At 45.0% G+C, this 20,527-nt stretch overlaps 1 protein-coding gene across 2 annotated transcripts in view; it reads left to right on the forward strand.

Moving 5' to 3' along the window:
- The window catches only part of CUL1 (cullin 1), a 3,347,782-nt gene that overhangs the window by 1,260,502 nt on the left and 2,066,753 nt on the right, over nt 1-20,527 (forward strand). The gene's annotated exons all lie outside the window — the stretch shown is intronic.

Here is a 20,527-nt window from a genome sequence, read left to right on the forward strand (position 1 = left end):
GACAAGTTACTACAACACCTCCAGTATGTAATGACAGTTTTCAGGTGCCTGGGGTATTCTGTGAACGAAATAAAGTCCAGTCTAGTACCCTCTCAAGACATGTGCTTTCTGGGTGTGAGACTGAATGCAGCTTCTCAGATGGCTTTTCTGACCCCGGACAAACAAAGAACTCTTCAGCTATGTTTCCAACAGTTATCAGTAATGTCCAGGCTGACTGCAAGGACAGTCCTTCAGGCCTTGGGGTACATGGCATCTTGCATTCTAGTACTTCCCAATGCCAAACTGCATATGAGGAAGCTACAATGGTATCTCAAAAGTGTGTGGACTCAACACTGCCACGATTCAGACACTGTCATTCGGATTATACCTTGCATCCAGAAGGAATTCTTGTGGTGGGCTCAGGAATGTCACTTGAACAAGGGACTCTCTGTGATCCGACCAGAGGAGAATCAGATCCTAACGACGGATGCCTCTGACTTGGCTTGGGGAGCACACTTCAATGAGAAATGGGTACAAGACATGTGGCCTCCCAAACTACTACATTTGCATATCAGCATGAAGGAGATGTTAGCAGTCCAATTTGCTTTGATGGCCTTCAAGGATCTACTTCAGCCGGGACAGGTGTTGATTCAAACAGACAACACAACAGTCATGTGGTACATCAACAAGCAGGGGGGGACCCATTCCTACCCTCTTTGCAGACAAGCAATGATTTTGTGGGAAACTGCTCTGCGTTAGCAAATCAATCTTCAAGCACGGTTTCTGCCAGGAGCACAGAACTCCCTAGCAGATGTATTGAGCAGGCAGATGGTGGATCCCCACAAGTGGAAACTGGATCCTTAGGTATTCAAACAATTGACCGTGGCTTGGGGAACTCCAGACATAGATCTGTTCGCTTCTCCACTGAATTTTCAACTGCCAAAATTTTGCACAAAGATGTTCCACCCAAATGCTTGGAAAGTGGATGCTCTATCTTTCAGTTGGAACAACCTTCACATTTATGCTTTTCCCCCTCTGCCTCTTCTTCCCAAGGTACTCTTGAAAGCCAGGCGGGACAAGCCTTGCATGATTCTAATAGCACCAGATTGGCCACGTCAGCATTGGTACCCTCTGCTGAGGAGTTTAATTCAGGAGCCTCCTTGGCTTCTGCCACAGGTTCCTCATTTGTTATCCCAGTCAAACAATCATTTTCTCAATGTTCGGGTGCAGTCCCTACATCTGACAGGCTGGCGTTCGGTGATGGAGCGGTGGGGTCTCAGCTTCCTCAACAGGGTTTAGATGTCATTTTGGAAGCCAGGCGGCCTAGTACTAGAAAAGTTTATGCTGATAAATGGAAGAGATTTTTTCTTTGGAGTGCAGCAAAGGGTTTTGATGTTTCAGTGCCTAATTTGAGTTTTGCACTACAGTATCTTACTGAATTATTGGACAAGGGTTTGTCATTCTCTTCTGTGAAGGTTCATGCTGCAGCCATTTCTGCTCACTATGATTGTGACCCTTCTTTATTTTCTCACCCTTTGTTCGAACAATTTCTTAGAGGGGCAAAGAATATAAGACCCCCACGTAGAGCTCCTACTCCTTCCTGGGATCTCAATTTTGTGTTGGAGAAGCTTACTTTACCTCCTTTTGAACCTGCAGCTACGTCTGATTTGAAGTTTTTGTCTTGGAAGACTGCTTTTTTGTTGGCCATTACCTCTGCTAGGAGGGTATCTGAATTGCAGGCACTCATGGCAGTTGAACCCTTTTTGATATTTCATAAGGATAGAGTTTCTTTGCGAGCTAACCCTACTTTTATGCCTAAAGTGATTTCTAATGTGGCCTTGAACCAGTCTGTTCATCTGCCTACTTTTTATGCTGATCCCCAAAATAAGGGGGAAAAAGTCTTGCATTCTTTGGATATCCACAGGCAGTTACGTTACTATTTGAGCAGAACTAAGGAGTTCAGACAGACTCAACAGTTATTTGTTTCTTTTGCTTTGGGTTCACAAGGGAAAGCTGTTTCAAAGCAGACTATTTCAAAGTGGATTGGTCAATGTATTGCTTTTTGTTATTCTCATCATGGAAAGGATGTTCCTGCGGGTATCAGACCTCATTCTACTAGGGCTACTGCCATATCTACTGCTTTTCTGAGGGGTGTAGCTACTAAAGATATTTTGGAAGCAGCTACTTGGAGTTCAGTACATACTTTTACTAGACATTACCATCTCCCTCTTTATTCCAAGTCCAGGGCTGGGTTTGCCACTGCAGTTTTACAGGGCATGTTAGCAGCTCCTAGTACTATTTAGTTTGCCAGCCTCCCTTGTCCTTTGCTTTGGGATTCTACCCACAGGTTATGACTGCAGCAATGTGAGACGAAGAACATAGTACAGTTTTGTACCTACCATAAATGTAGATGTTCGAGGATCTACATTGCTGCAGTCCAATTATCCCTCCCTCCTTCCCCTCTGTATATATATATATATATATATATATATATATATATATATATATATATATATATATATATATATGTTTATTTTGTGGTTGCTGTGTTTTTTTTCTTTTAGGATTATCTTTATTTCCACACTGGTGGTGGTTGGGTGTTTACTATTTTGTCTTAGGCCTTCTGACATCTGGGGCAAGAAAGACTGAGGATATGGCGTCGGTCATGCGCTTAAGTACTACGACGTACTGACGTCGGCTCTAGGCGACAATGACCGACGCCAGCCCAGCTCTTTGGTATTCAGGCCGACCGAGGACAGCGGACTACCCACCGGTTATGACTGCAGCAATGTAGATCCTCGAACATCTACATTTATGGTAGGTACAAAACTGTACTTTCCTGACTCCCACAAATTCCTCTTTAAAAACCCTACTGCTGACCCTGAAACCATTTCTCAGGGTCCCAAGGGAGTTAAGGCTTCTACTGGTAAAAATCCTACCCCTTCTGATAGAGACTCCAAGGTGCTGGATAGATGGGGTAAGAAGGTTTACACGTCTGCAACCTTGGCAATCAGGGCTTTAAACTGTCAATTTCATATGCTTAAATATCAGCAGCATGTCTTGGGATTACTTAAACAGAAAATGATGTTGATTTCTGACTATGTGTGGAAAATAGAGTTGCAGGATTTATTGCATTCAGCTGAACAAGTTGGCAATCATACTTTGCAATGTGGTTTTGATTCCTTGGAGGCCTCTTGCAGGGCCGCTGTAACTGGATCTGTGATAAGAAGGCATGCTTGGCTCAAGGAGCAAAATCTGCCTGTTCATGTTAAAGCAATTAAAGCAAAATTGTTGGATGCTCCTTTACAACAAGACAGTCTATTTGGTAATAAGGCAGAAGAAGTTTTGAAAAAAATGGAAGATTAAGCTAAATCTATGCAAACTGTAAAAGATTTCCTACAAGTGCAGTCACCCAGGTTCAGTAGGCACTGGCCTACTAAGAATTGGTCCTTTCCAGTACCCACCAGAGCCACTTAGGCCAAACCCAGACACTCCAAAGGTTCCAGGTTTCAGTCACAAGGAGTTTATAGAACAAAACAATGGGGTGCCTCCACCTCCAAATCTGGAAGTAACAAGGCACCTTCCTACGGTAAACTGTCTAAATGACTTTCCTCTGCAATCACCAAGCACTTATCTTTTGGCCGCCCCTTTGGGGGGAAAACTGGCATTTCATGCACAAAACTGGCAACTAATTACCCAGGACAAGTGGGTTTTAAAGATAGTATCCTAGGGATACAGATTTCATTTCCACACATTGCCAATCCCAAACGGATGTCCAGATCTGCCTCCAAATCAGTGGGCAGAGGCCCATAAACAAGTTATGTCCCTCATGAATATGGGGGCTATTCAACCAGTACCTGAAAAGGAAAAGGGACAAGGTTTTATTCAAGACTTTTCCTGGTACCCAGAAAAGACAAATCATGGCGTCCAATTCTGGACTTATCCTTTCTAAATACATTCCTGGACATTCCAGAATTCAAGATGCTGACTCTACAACAGTTACTGCCTGTGCTAGAGAAGGATGCCTGGTTGGTAACTCTAGACTTAAAAGAGGCTTACCTGCACGTCCCAATCAGGGAATCTTGCAGAAGATACTTCGCGTCAAAGCAGGGTATTTGCATTACCAGTTATCTGCACTGCCCTTTGGTCTATCTACTGCGCCCAGGGTCTTCACAAAGTGCCTGGCACCAGTAATCCAGTAAGACAAAGAAACATTCAGATTTATCCTTATCTGGACGATTGTCTAATTCCGGCAGAAAACAAGGACATTCTCCTAAAACATCTGGCATTTCTAAAAAGACTTCTTACTTGTCTAGGGTACACCATAAACAAAGAAATCACAACTGGTACCCTCTCAAATTACATTGCTGGGTACAAGCTTGAATACAACTGCCCAGATGACTTAACTTACGCCAGAAAAACAAATTCAATTGATGACTGACTTCAAACAAGTAGCCACAAAAAGCCAGCTATCTGCAAGACAAATTCTGCAGGCCTTTGGGTTCATGGCTTCCTGCATTCTAATAATTCCGTATGCAAGACTGCATATGAGAAAACTTCAATGGTACTTAAAAAGCTTATGGAGTCAACATTGTCACAGCCTGGAAACAATGATACCTATCATTCCTTGCCTGCAGCAAGAGTTCCTATGGTGGGCAGAGGCCTGCCACCAAAACAAGGGACTGTCATTAATTCAACTTCCTGCCACCCAAACCCTGACTACAGACACATCAGATTATCCTGGGGGGGGGGGGGGGGCGCATCTGGCGGGGAGATGCATTCAGGGCCAATGGAGCCCAAATCAAATGCACTTGCATATTAACCAGAAAGAGATGCTAGCTGTACAGAACGCTCTGACAGCCTTCAAGGCCTATCTTCATCCAGGACAATTACTGATAAAGACAGACAACACCACAGTCATGTGGTACATAAACAAGCAGTGATGTACCCATTCCTACCCCCTTTGCAGACTAGCCATGGTTTTGTAGAACACGGCCTTGACTTATCAAATGCATCTACAGGCTCAATTTCTGCCAGGAACGCAAAATAATCTGGCAGACAAACTAAGCAGAAATCTGAACCCACACGAATGGAAATTGGATCCACAAATCTTCAGCATGTTGACACACAAATGGGAGAGCCCAGACATAGATCTTTTTGCCTCACCCCAAAGCTATCAGTTGGACAAATTCCGCACAAGAATTCATCACAAAACAGCTTGGAAAGTGGATGCTCTATCCTTCAGCTGGAAGAACTTATCAGTCTGTGCCTTTCCCCCTCTGCCTCTGCTGTCCAAGGTCTTAGTAATAGTCAGACAGGAAAAACCAAAAATGATTCTGATTGCTCCAGACTGGCCTCGCCAACACTGATACCCGCTCCTATGCAATAGGTCGCACCTCCCTCCGTGGTACCCGCCTCAGACACCTCATCTACTGTCTCAGCAGAACTATCAAATTCTGCACACTCAGCTCTAAACTCTGAATCTTGCAGCATGACTAATCAACTAATTTCACCAGCTGCATCTCTCAGCAAACCTGTGATGGATATCATTTTGGAGGCTAGAAGGCCTGGTACTAGAAAATGTTATGCTGACAAATGGAAAGGATTCTGTGCCTGGAACCAAGCACAAGGAATAAGCACAGCAATGCCCAATATTCCTCAGATTCTGCAGTATTTAACTGAGATGCTTCACAAGGGCCTATCATTTTCTTCCATCAAGATCCATGCCTCTGCCATTTCAGCTCATTACAACACAGAGCCTCCCTTCTTTTCTCATCCCCTGCTTAAGCAGTACCTCAAAGGGGCCAAAAATTTAAGACCTCCCAGGAGAGCACCAACTCCTGCATGGGACCTCAGTTTTGTGCTGGAAAAACTTACTCTTCCTCCTTTTGAGCCAGCTGCTACTGCAGACCTAAAATTTCTCTCTTGGAAGACAACTTTTCTTTTAGCAGTCACTTCAGCTAGAAGGATTTCAGAACTACAGGCTCTCATGGCAGTGGAGCCTTTCATTGTATTTTACCCGGACAACGTGGCTCTCAGGACTAATCCATCCTTTATGCCTAAGGTGGTCTCTAGTGTGGCTCTTAATCAGACCATTCATCTACCAACCTTCTTCCTAAATCCACAGAACAAGGGTGAGTGGATTCTGCATTCATTGGATGTACACAATCAACTAAGATTCTACTTAAACAGGACAAAATACCTAAGAAAATCTGAGCAATTACTGGTGGCATTTGCTGCAGGGGCAGAGGGAAAGGCTATTTCAAATCAGACTATTTCAAAATGGATAAGCCATTGCATTCATTTCTACTACATGTACCATGTTAAACCTGTCCCCAAGGGGATCAGATCCCATTCCACCAGGGCTGCATCTACTTCAGCAGCCTTTCTCAGAGGGGTTCCTACCAGAGACATTCTAGATGTTGCTACCTGGAGCTCGGTTCATACGTTCACCAAACATTACCATTTGCCTCTCTTCTCTAAATCCAGCGCAGGCTTTGCCACTGCTGTTCTGCAGGGCCTTATAGCTGCTCCTAATGCTGTATAATTCCATCCTCCCAACCATAGCTTTGGGATTCTACCCAAATGTAATGACTGCAACAGTGAAACACGAAGAACATAGTACAGTTGTGTACACTTACCATAAATGTAGATGTTCGAGTGTATTCACTGTTGCAGTCCTGGTTACCCACCCTCCAGCCCCCTATTTTTCTCTTACTATACCTCTTCCTTCTTTTACTAGGCTTAAAAGCCTTTGTGGTGTATTTGCTTTTATTTGGTGGTATATTTTTTGTGTGTTAAATTACATGCAGATCTGTATATATATATATATATATATATATGTATATTGCTCCCCATTTGGGGGGTACCTGACATCTGTGGCAAGAAAATCTAATGAAAATGAGTTAATCAGACCAGCTGAGGGCAACCTGCCAGCAGATTACCCAAATGTAATGACTGCAACAGTGAATACACTCAACATCTATATTTGTGGCAAGTGTACACAACTGTACTTTTCTAAGCAAACCATCTTCTGCTTGATTTCTAAGGCCATTTCTTTTTTGTTGTTCCTTTTCTGAAAGACAACCTTTGGCTTCATTTAAGGCTCATTCTGCAAGTGCAATGGCCTCTTGTGAAGTTTTTTTCAAGGGCTTAAATGCTAGGTCGTTCTTTGAAGCTGTCACTTCATCCCCTCTCCATACTTTTACTAAACATTGCAAGTTTGATGCCATTTCCAGAGCCAAGGCAGGATTGGCCAGGGCTGTCCTTCATGGGTTTGTAGAGAGATCCTCAGTGCTTTCCTCATCCCATCCTTTTCATTAGCTTTGGTAATCTCTCGTATGCTATGAATACTGCAGCAGTGATATGGAAGGATGCAGTACAGTTCTGTAAAATCTTACAGTAACAGTCGATTTTGTTTTCCACTGTTGAAGTATTCAATCCCTCCCTCCTGCCTCATTTGTTTTCTTTCTTCTGTAGGGAACTCTTTGCTAGCCGAGGGATCTTTGACTCTCTCTCTCTCTTGTTTTTTTTTCCCTATGGATGTTCATGTTTTTTTTTTTTTTCTACAGGGGTGGTGGTTGTTCTCCTGTGCCAGTTCAGTTCTTAGATTGGAGCGTTCATACATCACCTCTATCCCTACACAGGGAGAATACACTTAACATACAGCAGTAAGAGGATAAAAGGCTTTTTGTGTACCAATTGGACATTGGGTTATCCTTGGCAGGAATATGTTATGAATACTGCAAAAGTGAAAAGGAGGACATCTGTTATGTGTAATATTTTACACAACTGTACTTTCTAAGCAAGCCATCTCTTGTTGGATTTCTAAGGCCATTTCTTTTTGTTCTTTTCAAGGTAAGCATCTTTCTTCTTCAGTTCATTCTCATTCTACCAGGGTGACAGCCTTTTCTGGTGCTTTTTTCAGTGGTCTGGGTGCTAGATCCATTTTGGAAGCTGTTACTTGGTCTTCTGCATATAATTTTACTTTACACTATAGAAGGTAGATGAAGTGACTGTGGCCAGAATTGAATTTGCTAGGGGCTTCCTTCATGTTTTTTGGTGGGCTTTTCGGTTGCTTTCTCCTCATCCTGTACTGTAGAGTTTGTACTTTTTCTTCAGTAAGGAATACTGCAGCAGTGATAAGGAAGTACATAGTATATTTGTGTAACATTTTACCGAACAGTAGGTGTCAAAAGTTTCACTGTTGCAGTATCCTAGTTTTTGACTTTTCAGTGTTGCAGTATTCTGTTCCTCCCTCGTTTCCTCTCCTTGGGTACTGTTTCTTACCCTTTGGCCAAGAGGTCCTTCTTTCTTCCCTTTCTGGATGCAGATGTTCTTTTCTGTTACTCTTGGGTTGCTCTGGTTCTCCTGGAGCAGTTCATTTCTGAGGATTAGGTGCTTTTATGTCGCTATCAGACTTTGTCGACTTCTTTGAAACCGTCACCGAAGCCATGAACAAGGGGAATACGGTGCACACCGCCTACTTTGACCTAGCCAAAGCCTTCGACACTATTCCCCACTCGGGCATAATAGATAAACTGTCCCAGCTAGACATCAACCCGTATGTTATCAGATGGGTAGCTAACCGTCTCACTGATAGAACCCACTCAGTCAGAATAGAGGAAGCCATCTCTAGTAGTAGACCCATAACAAGCTGCATACAGCAAGGATCGGTCTTGGGGCCTGTACTGTTTAGGATATACTTTTCTGAGGTGCAAGCCAAAACCAGTGGTCTGTGGCTGACCAAGTTTGCAGATGGCTGCAAGCTGGGTGCTGTCTTAAATTCCCCTAGTGATGTGAACATCCTCCAAGAGGGCCTTACCCAAACTAATGACTGCTGCCAGAGGCATGGCCTCAAACTGAATTCCAAGAAATGCAGCATTATCCCCTTTGGGGAAAATGGCATGCCCACCAATTATCACATTAGTAACATACTAAGCATGCAGTTGTGAGGGACTTGGGCACCCAGGTTAATAGCAACCTGACTTTTGACCACCACGTTGCCTCCGTTGTACAGGAAGGCCTTCTACATGGCCCACCTTAGTAGGTCATAACCTCCCTGTACTCCTCCTGTATCCGACCCATTATCTAGTACAGTTCACCCTTCGACATGTACCTTGCCAAGCACATGCAGCAGCTGGAGAGTGACCACAGATGTTCCTGACCAGGAAAATTCCAGGGTCTCAAACACCTATCCTGTATAGATAGGCTAAAAGCCCTGTCCCTCTAGTCAGTCTTGTATAGACTGCTCAGAGGTGACCTGTGTCTGGCATACAAGGCCATCTCAGACCCAGGCTTGATGGAGTTGCTGCATATCCATAAGTCAAACTCCACTCGATCAACCCGCACACAAGTCCTCAACCTGGTCTGTGACATTAATAGATCTTGTTGGCAGGTTAGATTTGTGTCCCAAACACTCCCCCATCTGTAGAATAGATTCCCTTTCCATGTCAAGCAGAGTACCTCACTAGCCCTGTTTAAGAGGAACCTGGATGACTGGATGGTAAACAGAAAATACACCCGAGGGATCCCACCTGTGTCCCTTCTGGACAGCGGAAACAAGTGCTGACTTTGAGGGAACATGGGCTAATAGCCTAGTATCATCCTATGAACCTATGAATTTATGTACTTTACATCTGAAGTGTAGGACATGCGTCTGACATACAGCGCCTGGAAGGGGCAAATGCATTGCTATGTTAGCCAGACATATGGCTGTGTTTGATAGAAAATAGGGAATCAACTGTTATGGTAAGATCTTACACAACTGTATTTTCCTCCTGCCCAGTTGGGAGAAGGTTTTTATTTAAGAATGTTTTTGGTGCCAAAGAAAGAAAACGCATGTAGGCCAGTTCTGGACCTTTTTTCCTTAAACCAGTATGTGATGGTGCACAAATTCAAAACGGTTTCACTTCACAACCTATTTACCCCTTTTTCCTCATTTGAGTTTTCTGGTAACCTTAGATTTAAATGATGCTTAGCACATTCCTATTCATCCACACTTCAGATGTTTCTTAAGATTTTATGTGCCTAGATCAAATTGTCAGTTCTCTGATTTTCCATTTAGGCGATCCACTGCTCCAAGTGTGTTCACAAAGTGCCAAGCTCCTGTTATATCCCATTGCAGGCTGTAGGGTATACACATTTGTCATATTTAGACAACTTGCTCATCTTTGCAGAGTCTGTTTCAAAGTATATTAGGAATCTCTCAAGAGGTCTCTCCTGTGCAGGTTGGGATTCCAAGAGAACATTCAAAAGTCTTTTTTGACTCCATTACAGAAAAAGTAGAGCTGTATTTACATCTTTTTCGTGGGTTTTTCACTCAGACTCTCTTCACTACAGTGGAATTCCTCTGGGTTCTGGGTGTTGTGGCATCTGTGATTCTCATGATACATCTGGTAAAATACATCTGATATGATGCATCTGGCAAGATGTGCTGGCTTCTTTGACCTGGCCAAGGTGTTCTCTACAATTCCTCAACCAAATATTGTTAAACTTAGGCATAAGTCCGTGTATAACTCACTGGATTGCTGGCTGGCTGGCTCATAGATAAGGACCCAAGATATCTGCATCGGTGAGACTACCCTCCACCAGGAGATTGGCCACCAGTGCAGTAACCCTGTAAAAAATATAGTCCATTTGGAGATGGAGGGGTTATCCTGTTAAATAGCTCCAGCAATAATGGTTCCCTGATTGATCTGCTGAATGTGTCTGATATTATTGAATTTTGGCAACATGTTTCTTTTATATGTTTTCTAGTTTGGGTTAGAACCGGAGAACTCTTGAAGAGTGGATGCTATCTACCCAGGTGTAGAAAGTCTGGTCTCAGTTAGAGGAGATGTTTCCCTGTTAAAGTGGTGGGGAAATTTATTCTGAATGACCTTGATGAACATCTGTATTAAACTCCCCATGCTGTTCACTTTGAAGAATTTTTTAACTGCTGATAATTGCTACATCTGTACTGCTTTGTCCGTTTGTTTTATGTTTATTTGCAGAGTACAGAAGGATTTGCGATATTTTGCATTGTTGATGTTCAAAAATTCATCATATACCTTTCTTTGAAAGTAGTGGGGAAAGCTGATGATGAAAGAGAAATAGATTACTTAATGCAAGGTGCAGTAGCACCTGCCCATAACCGGCATTATATTACATTGTTGATTGCTCTTCAGAAAGTTCAGCTTTATCTGAGTTTGTGTTGATTTAATATTTTTGACTGGCTCGTATGGGTTTTAGCATTTTTTAACTTTGAGTGGCATTTTCAGTTGAGCATTGATCATCTCTCTTATCCATGTGGTCCACACTTTCCTCTAGAAAGCAAGAGGCCTGCAAGTCCATTCATTCCTGCTAGGGGTGAGGGTCTATCTGCAGGAGTTGACATTATCCTTCAGTGTTTGGTGTGGCTTTCCTTTAGGCTCCAGCAGATCCTTGTGCATGACCTTTGCACCCTAAAAGAGGGGGTGGCTTGCAATAAGTTTACTCAAGGGAAGCTACATCCTGCTTTTTCGCAAGACGTTTGCTCAGTGACCTTGCCTTCTATAACAGCAAAGCATCTTTGTTGACCCCAGTGTACACCAGGGATTTCACATGGAATATGAAAGGTAAGTGGGCTCTACCTCATGATTCTTGTCTCTCCCATCTAGCTGCTGCTGTACCTGGATTGTCTCAGTTGCAGTCAGGGCTGTATCCTTTTTATGCCATGGAGCTGTCTGGTTTCAGCAGACCAAGCAAGTGGTGGTGGTGGGGAGGAGGGAGAACGTGTACATTGTAATTGTATGATTTGTTTTTATTGCGAATGCTTCTAATAGAATGATGTGGCTCAAAAGATATTTCTGATTTTTTTTTTTAATTAAACTATCCTATGAAATTAAGGTGGTTGGACGTTTGAATCTTATTAAAGATTACAGCAGGCTTCAGCATCTTTTGGGATCACTAATGGATGTTCTTCGTGTTTCACTGTTGCAGTCATCACTTGTGGGTTATCCCTGCTGGGTAGCCCTCGGCCAGCTCAAGTACCAGAGTAAAGGTTTCCCTCCTGCGTCAGCTGTTCTGTGAGTGTGGCTGTCATCAGGGCTATAAAAAGAGACAGCCAACACCATTACATCAGTCTTTCTTGCCGTGGAGCCTGAAGCAGAAGCAGTTTTATGAGTGCATCGGTCGGCCGTTGCCAGAGTGGACAACCGTCTAAAGCTATTGGGGAACCTTTTCTTGCCTTAAACCGATGTCAGAGAAAGTTAATAACTGTCTCAGTTTTGGAAAGCAGATCCCACACCGAGACTTCCATTCTTTCTGCGTCACCTGTTTAGGCCCAGACCATGACATTCCAGGGTGTCGGTTCTGTGCCCTCTTTAATGCTCGTACTATAAAAAGAAGAGCTGCTGTTGTAACGAGGCATTTTAGTCTTTCCAGCAACGAGAAATGGCGTCAGCCTCTCAGCTGGTTACTGACTTTCCTAGGAAGAAAAAAGACAAAGACAAGGATAGTTTCTCTGACGACCCCGGACTACCCTCTACCCTTTCTGTAAGCAAGGTTACAGCTGAACTCAGTGAGGCGCCTTTGCAGCCCCTGAAGACAGCCGACGATCCGATGCAAGCCTTTACTGTGACCCATTCGGAGTCCAGTATGCCACCGGATCAACCTCCTCCTGCCGAGATGTCGTTTGTTCTTCTTGCGGTTGGGTCCGGAGCTACTTTGCAGGCACCGGCTTCTGCGGAGCCCCCACTGACATCCAACTCAGGATTAGACTGACGACAACACCGCTGGTCAAATTGACTCTCTATAAGACTGCTGAACCAGCTAGGCCCAAGCCAAAATCTACCCCCAAAAAGATCCCTCCACAGGACCCCAGCTGCCGACCTACTACTAGCCAGCCAGCCCCTCAGTCACAGCAACTTTTCAAAATGGCAGAGGACCTTGATGACTCTGATCAGGGGTAACCAACCCCCCCCCCCCCCAAGTGGTCCTCACAGACTCGGAATCAGTGGATTTAGGTCTGGAGGAGTCAGGCATGAAGGACCAGCCCTTAGCAGCATTCGAAGATTCTGATACTTATGATCCCATTCCCCCTGCCCCCCCCCCCCCAAGGATCTTTCTTTCGGGGAAACTCTAAACACTCTCAAAGAACATTTTCAGTGGGAGGCCCAGGAATACACCCAGTCTAAAAAGAGACTCAGGGAATTTCTAGATCTGCATGAGCATAAGCCTCTGGCCATTCCTCCTATCCTGGATGTAGTAGAGGATGTTTTTCTAGGAAAAAGCCCCATCTCCAGATTCTCTCCCTACTGCATACAGAAAACCTGACGGGTACTACAGGGTGAAAGACTCTCACAGATACCTATTTAAAAGCCCTACTGCAGACCCTGAAGTAATCACTCAGGGCCCTAAGGGAGCTAGAGCAAGCTCTTCAAATATAAAAAAAAAAAAAAAAAAAAAAACATCCCTACGGACAAAGAAAGCAGAGCTCTAGACAGAATGGGGTAAAAAGGTTTACACCTCAGCCACATTATCTGTTAGAGCTTTAAACTGTCAATTTCATATGATTAGATTCCAGCAGAACGTGCTCAAACTCATTAAACAGAAAATATCTGCCTTGCCTGGCAGTAACACTACCAGAGAATTAACAGACCTCATACAGTCAAGCTCTCGGGTAGCAAAGCATTCCTTCCATTGTGGTTAAGGTGCCTTGGAAGCCTCTACGAGGACTGTAGCTACAGGATCGGTTATCAGAAGGCATGCCTGGTTAAGGGAGCAACCTTTAACTGACAAGGTAAAATCCAAACTTTTAGATGCCTCTTTAGATAAAAAAACAGTTGTTTGGCCGCAAGGCCTAGGAGGTAATCAAGAAAATGGAGGACAAAGCCAAATCCATGCAGACTGTCAAGGACTTTTTGCAGGTAAGCCTCCCAGGTTCAACAGAAACTTCCCTACCAAGCACTGGTCCTTTCCCTCTCAGGCTAAGCCAATACAGAGGAAGGGATGCCGAGGCAGAACCCATAGACCAAAGGCACACAGCCAACAAAGAACTAGGCAGTGATCCACAGCCCCTCCAAGACAGGGGAGTTCATAGCCCACTTCCTTCACCAGAGAATCACAATGACTCCCTTCCGTGTGATACCACAGTACAAGGACAAAATGATTGACTTCATCAATTGGCTAAGCTTCTGGTGTCATTCTAAGGGGATCCAGTATTTGTCTGTCTGGCACGACATGATCGACAGACCACGATGCTTTGCCAGAGATGGCCTGCACCTGTCGCCCTTGGGATTCCAAATACTGGCCAAGGCTCTTGCCACCCCTATAGTGCCTTTTTTAGGCAAGGTTCAAATGACAAATTCACCACCATAACAGGTACAAGCAAGCAAAATCTGAGGTTAATGCTACTCAATGCTAGAAGTCTAAACTTCAAAATGCACTCACTCAAGGCATTCCTTAAAATGGGGAACATCGACATCTGTACAGTGACAGAGACCTGGTTCAAAGCTCCAGAGAGCACCCCTATCAGGCTGTAATTCATACCACACCTTTCGGCTATCTAACCCGGAACGAAGCACTAAAGATTGAGGCGTGTCCGTATTCATTAACGATATCCACTCCTCCAGGCTAGTTGCAAAGCATAATGCATCCAAGATTATCCAAGTGCAACCAACTCTGGGCAAGATCGCAGTCCAAAGTGTAGCTTGCTACAGACCACCCACCATGCCCCAGGATTCCCACTCCTCATTTCTTTGTACACTGGAAAGTATTAGGGTACAACCCAGCACCCGAATAATGGGCAATTTCAACTACCCCCACCATTAACTGGGAAAACTACTCGTGTACCAACTCTTTTGCTCAACGTTTTCTGGAATTCATAAATTCCAACACCTTGGATAGACTTATTCACACCCCCACCAGGGGCAGCAATGTCCTAGACCTGGTCATTACCAGCATGGGCAACCGGTGTTCCACACCAGAGGTCAATTCCTCGTTGGTCAGATCCGACTACAAGCTAATCACCCTAGACATCCACATCCCGCCCCCACCCCCAATTAGGGAAACCACCGTAAAAAACTTCTTCAAAGCAAACTTCACACTACTTAAGACAGAAGTGCCAAACTTCATGACACCCATGCAGATGGACAATAGAGATACGACTGCTGAATCCTACACAAATGCACTTTGTAAGCACTTACACGAGTGCATGGATCATGCTATCCCTAATACAACCAAGATGCTATCCTCCAAAAAAAGGAAGCCAATCTGGTGGTTCTCTGCCATAAACAAACTCTACAACAGAAGAAAGAAACTGGTGCAAAAAAGAATAAAATCCCATGACTGGAAGAACTCCCTGATCAACCTCAGTAAGAAGCTGAGATCCCTCATAAAATCCTCCAAAGCTAGTTATGAAAACAAAATTGCCACTGACTCTAAAGACAACCACAAAGCATTCTATAGCTATGTCAAGAATCTCAATGGCAACACTCAGATCTGCTCTGAGTTACAGCACAGTGGCACTAAATATAGAGAACCAACTGATATTGCCAACATCCTGGCAGATAGGTTCAGTGTTAACTTTACCCCCCTCTCACCCCCTAGAGGGCCCATCTCTGTACCGGAAGAATGCAAAGGCATGGCTGCACAGGTAAAAAAAAACATTCTCCAAAGCCAAGAACACGGCATCCATGGGAAATGACAATATCCCAGGCTGCGTTCTACACGAACTACAGAATGAACTGGCACCCTACCTAAGTACCATGTTCAATCATAGCCTCACCTCAGGCTTTGTGCCCACTGAATGGCGCACCTCGATGGTTATCCCACTCCACAAAGGGGGAGCCACGATGGACCCCGGGAACTACCGCACCATTAGCCTGACGAGTCTGGTCTGCAAGGCCATGGAACGTATCATCTTGGAACTCATAAACAAAGACATTGGTAATCTCCAAACTCTGGACCCTACCCGGTTCGGATTTGTAAAAGGCAGATCATGTCTCCTAAACCTGATTGACTTCTTTGAAGCAGTCACCAAAATCATTGGTGGGGGTAAGGTGGTTCACACAGCTTCTAGATCTCACCAAGGCTTTGACACCATCCCCCACTCTGGAATTATAGATAAGCTCACTAAACTATGTATAAATCCCTATATTACAAGATGGGTTGCCAACTAGCTCACGGACAGAGCCCATACTGTGAAAGTAGCAGACTCCAAATCTGAATTCAGACCAGTGGCAAGTGGAGTACTACATGGTTCAGTCCTGGGTCCTCTCCTGTTTGGTATCTACTTCTCTGAAGTACAGGCTAACACAGAAGGTCTTTGGCTAACAAAGTTTGCAGATGACTGCAAACTAGGAGCCATAATCAAAACTCTTCTAACGATGTGGACATACTACAAAAGGGCCTCGCTGAGACAGATGCCTGGTGTCAAAGCCATGGCCTGAAGCTCAATGCCAGAAAGTGTATTGTCTCATCCCCTTTGGTAAAAACTCTGTACCCATGAACTACTACATAAGTGGTAGTCTACTTAATGCCGAAAGTATGATGAAAGACCTTGGGACACAGGTGGACAGTAGTCTCTCCTTTGATAATCACATCGCCACAGTGGTCAGGAAATCCTTCTATGTGGCTCACCTCATCATAAAAGGTTTCTCATCCAGAAAAAGAGGTAATTGTTCCCCTCTACTCCTCACTCATTAGACCCAATATGGAGTACAACACCCCTATTGGTATGTACCTCGCAAGACATCTACAGCAACTGGAAAGGCCACAGAAATACCTCACAAAGAGGATTACTGGCCTCAAACAGATGCCCTACGCAGACCTTCTCAAAAAACTCCAGCTTTACTCTGTCGCATATCGTCTACTCAGGGCGTTCTCTGCCTAACATACACAGCTATGTCAAACCCAGAGTGGTTGGACATGCTCCATTTAAAGAAATCCCAATCCCTCCGAGCTACACGCTCTAGGGACCTAAACCTTGTCACCACAATAAACAGAACATGCTGGAAGGATAGATTCCTGTCCCAGAGACTTCCCATACTCCGGAACAGACTACCTATCTATGTCAAACAGAGCTCCTCATTAGCACTCTTCAAGAAAAATCTTGATGATTGGATGGGAAATAGGAAATTCACCCCACTGTCACTTCTGTGGCTCTGCTCGATAGGGGCACAGGAAAATAATTTTCTTGGGTGGCGAAAGCCAGGGTACCTTTTTGGCTAGGCTTATATAGGCCCTAGGGCTAATAGCCTAGTACCTGCCTATGAACCCTCCCCTATGTCCCCCAGGTCTCCAGACAAGCTAGGAGGAAGACATTCCCTCTTCTTAGAAAACTGACAGGCCATCACCTTAGATCTATGGGTCATAAAAATTGTTACCAGAGAGTACAGATTCTATTTCAAAGAAAAAACAAGGAGATCAGGTTGCCCAAACGTCCCTGCAAACCAGACAGCAGAAGCTATTTTTTAGATCCAATAATGTTACGCCTAGGGTGCTGTAGAACCCGTGCCCAAGGAGCAGACTGGGAAGGGATTTTACGCAAGCCTGTTCCTGGTTCCCAGAAAAGAGGCCTCATGGTGCCCTATCCTAGACTACTCTACCCTGAATCTGTCCCTTCTGGTTCCAAAGTTCAAAATGTTGACACTACAAAAACTACTGCTTATGCTTCTACCTCAAGCCTGGCTAGTGACCCTAGACCTGAAGGATATCTACCTGCATATTCCTACCAGAGAGTCCTGCAGGATCAGAGCAGGGCCCCAGTACGTCCAATTATCTCCACTGCCCTTTGGCTTTTCCACTGCTCCCAGAGTCTTTACAAAGTGTTTGGCTCTAGTCATTGCTTACTGCAGACAGAGAACCATACACATTTACCCCTATCTAGACGACTGCCTCATTCAGGCAGAAACCAAGGAAAAGCTCCTTCAGGACCTCTCCTTTGTGAAGACAATACTGACCTCACTGAGGTTCACCATAAACGTGGAGAAATCCCAGCTGCTACCCATTCGAAGGATTACCTTCCTGGGCACTCTGCTAGACACATCCAAGCAAATGACCTTCTTAACCCCCCAAAAACAGACCCCTCTGCAGTCCTACTTCCAACAGCTGGCACAGAAGACCCACCTTACAGCCAGGAAAATATTACAAGCCCTGGGATACATGGCCTCATGCATCCTGCTGGTACCCCTTGCCAGATTGCATATGCTGAAACTGCAGTGGTACCTAAGAAACCTCTGGTGCCAACTCTCTCAGACTCTGGAGCACCTTAATATCACTAATTCCTTGCTTAAAGAAGGAATTCCTCTGGTGGGCCCAGGCTTGCTCCCTGAACAAGGGACTTTGTTTTGTCCTTCGCCCACACAAGCAGACCTTGATCACGGACGTCTCAGACATTGCCTGGGGTGCCCACACTGGAACTCTACAAACCCAGGCCTTTTGGTAGCAGGAAGTTATAGGTCTACACAGTTTGAAAGAAATGTTGGCAGTGCACAGAGCTATCCTAACCTTACAAGTGCATCTGTCACCAGGGGTACTCCTAATCAAGGCAGACAACACCACTGTCATGTGGTACATCAGCAAACGGGGGGCACTCTTTCCTACGCCCTGTGTCGTCTTGCCAAGGAAATCTGGCAGAAAACATCAAATCTAGGACTGCATCTCTTAGCTTAATACCTCCCAGGGAAGCAAAACACCCTGGCAGATCACGTAAGCAGCCAGATCTTGAACCCCCATGAGTAAAGTTGCACAGAGAGACCTTCTTACAGATCACCTGTATCTGGGCTGAGCCAAACATAGACCTTTTCGCCAGCCGTCAGAACTGTCAACTGGCCAAGTTCTGCTCAAGACAGTTTCACCCAGAAGCCCGGAGGTTGGACGCCCTCTCCTTCCACTGGCCCTTTCCCCCACTTCTGTGATTCCCAGGGTTCTGCTCAAGATCAGAGAAAAATGACCAAAGGCTATCTTGATAGCTGCCCCCGACTGGCCAAGGCAGCACTGGTACCCCCATGCTCCTCAGCATAAGCATGCACCCTCCCTTTACCCTGCCTTCCACCGCAGACCTCCGAGAGGGAAGCTCCTGCACCCAGGCCTTGCCACACTCAAGCTAACAACATGACTGATTCCTCAAAGACAGTTAAAACTGCAGCTCTCAGCATTCAGGTGTTAGACATTATTAAGAAGGCTCGCAGACCCAGCACCAGAAAATCTTATTCCTCTAAATGGAAGAGATTCACATGCTGGTGTGCTACTAGGAACACCCCTAGCATTAAAGCCTCTTTACCCCTGGTTTTGAACTACCTGGCATAGCTCCTCCATAAGGGTTTGTCTTATTCCTCTAGCAAGACTCATGCCTCAGCTGTCTCAGCTTATGTGCAGGCGAATCAGCCTTTATTCTCCCACCACCTCTTGAAGCAGTTCCTCAGAGTTGTGGCTCACATCAGACCGCCAAGAAGGCCCATCCTGCACCAGCCTGGGATCTAAAAATTGTCCTGGAAAAGCTGACTCTTCCCCCTTTCGAGCCAGCTTCCTCAGCAAATCTCAGATACCTCTCTTGGAAGACTGCCCTTTTGCTAGTCATCACTTCTGCTAGGAGGGTGTCTGAGCTCCATGCTCTTATGGCCACTGAGCCCTTCATCATCTTCCACGCGGACAGGGTCTGCCTAAGAACCAACCCCTCCTTCATCCCCAAGGTGGTCTCTTATGTAACCCACAATTAGGCCATACACCAACAAATAGATGGGAGAGAATTCTGCATACTTTGGATGTGCACAGACAGTTGAGATTTTACCATGACAGGACCAAATCAATAAGGAAAACTGACCAACTCCTGGATTCATTCACCCTTGGCAGAGGGGGAACCCATTACCAAGGAGACCATTCCCAGATGGATCTCTCATTGCACACATTTCTGCTATACCTTCCATGGAAAGAGTCCTCCCAAAACTGTCAGATCCCATTCCACAAGATCGCCTCTACCACCACAGCCTTTCTGAGGGCGGTTTCTACCAAGGAAATTCTGGAAGCTGCTACTTGGACATCTATCCACACTTTCACCAAGCACTACCAGCTGACTACTTTCTCCAAGACCAGGGCAGGATTTGCATCTGCAGTCCTGTAGGGCATGCTAGCATCCCCATAATTGTGCAACTTTCCTCCACCCACTTCTCTGCTTTGGGAGTTTTCTCACAGGTGATGACTGCAACAGTGAAACAAGAAGAACATAGTTCAGTTGTGTACACTTACCATAAATGTAGATGTTGGACTGTATTCACTGTTGCAGTCCTTTTTCCCTCCCACCTCTACCCCCTTTTTCTTGACTGTTGTATATATATATTCTCTGGGGCTCCAACACTTTTGGGGGCAAGAAAAACTGATGTAATGGCGTCAGCTGTCTCCCTTTATAGCCTTGACGACCTGACTTCAGCCACACTCGCAGAACAAGCAATGCAGGAGGGAAACCTTTACTCTGGTACTCGGGCCGGCCGAGGGCTACCCAGCAGGGCTAACCCACATGTGATGACCGCAGCAGTGAATACACTCGAACATCTACACTTATAGTAAGTGTACACAACTGTACTTTCAG

This window comes from Protopterus annectens, chromosome 3.part0 (genome assembly GCF_019279795.1).
Source record: "Protopterus annectens isolate FY-2018-M chromosome 3.part0, PAN1.0, whole genome shotgun sequence".
NCBI classification, from domain to species: Eukaryota; Metazoa; Chordata; order Ceratodontiformes; family Protopteridae; genus Protopterus; species Protopterus annectens.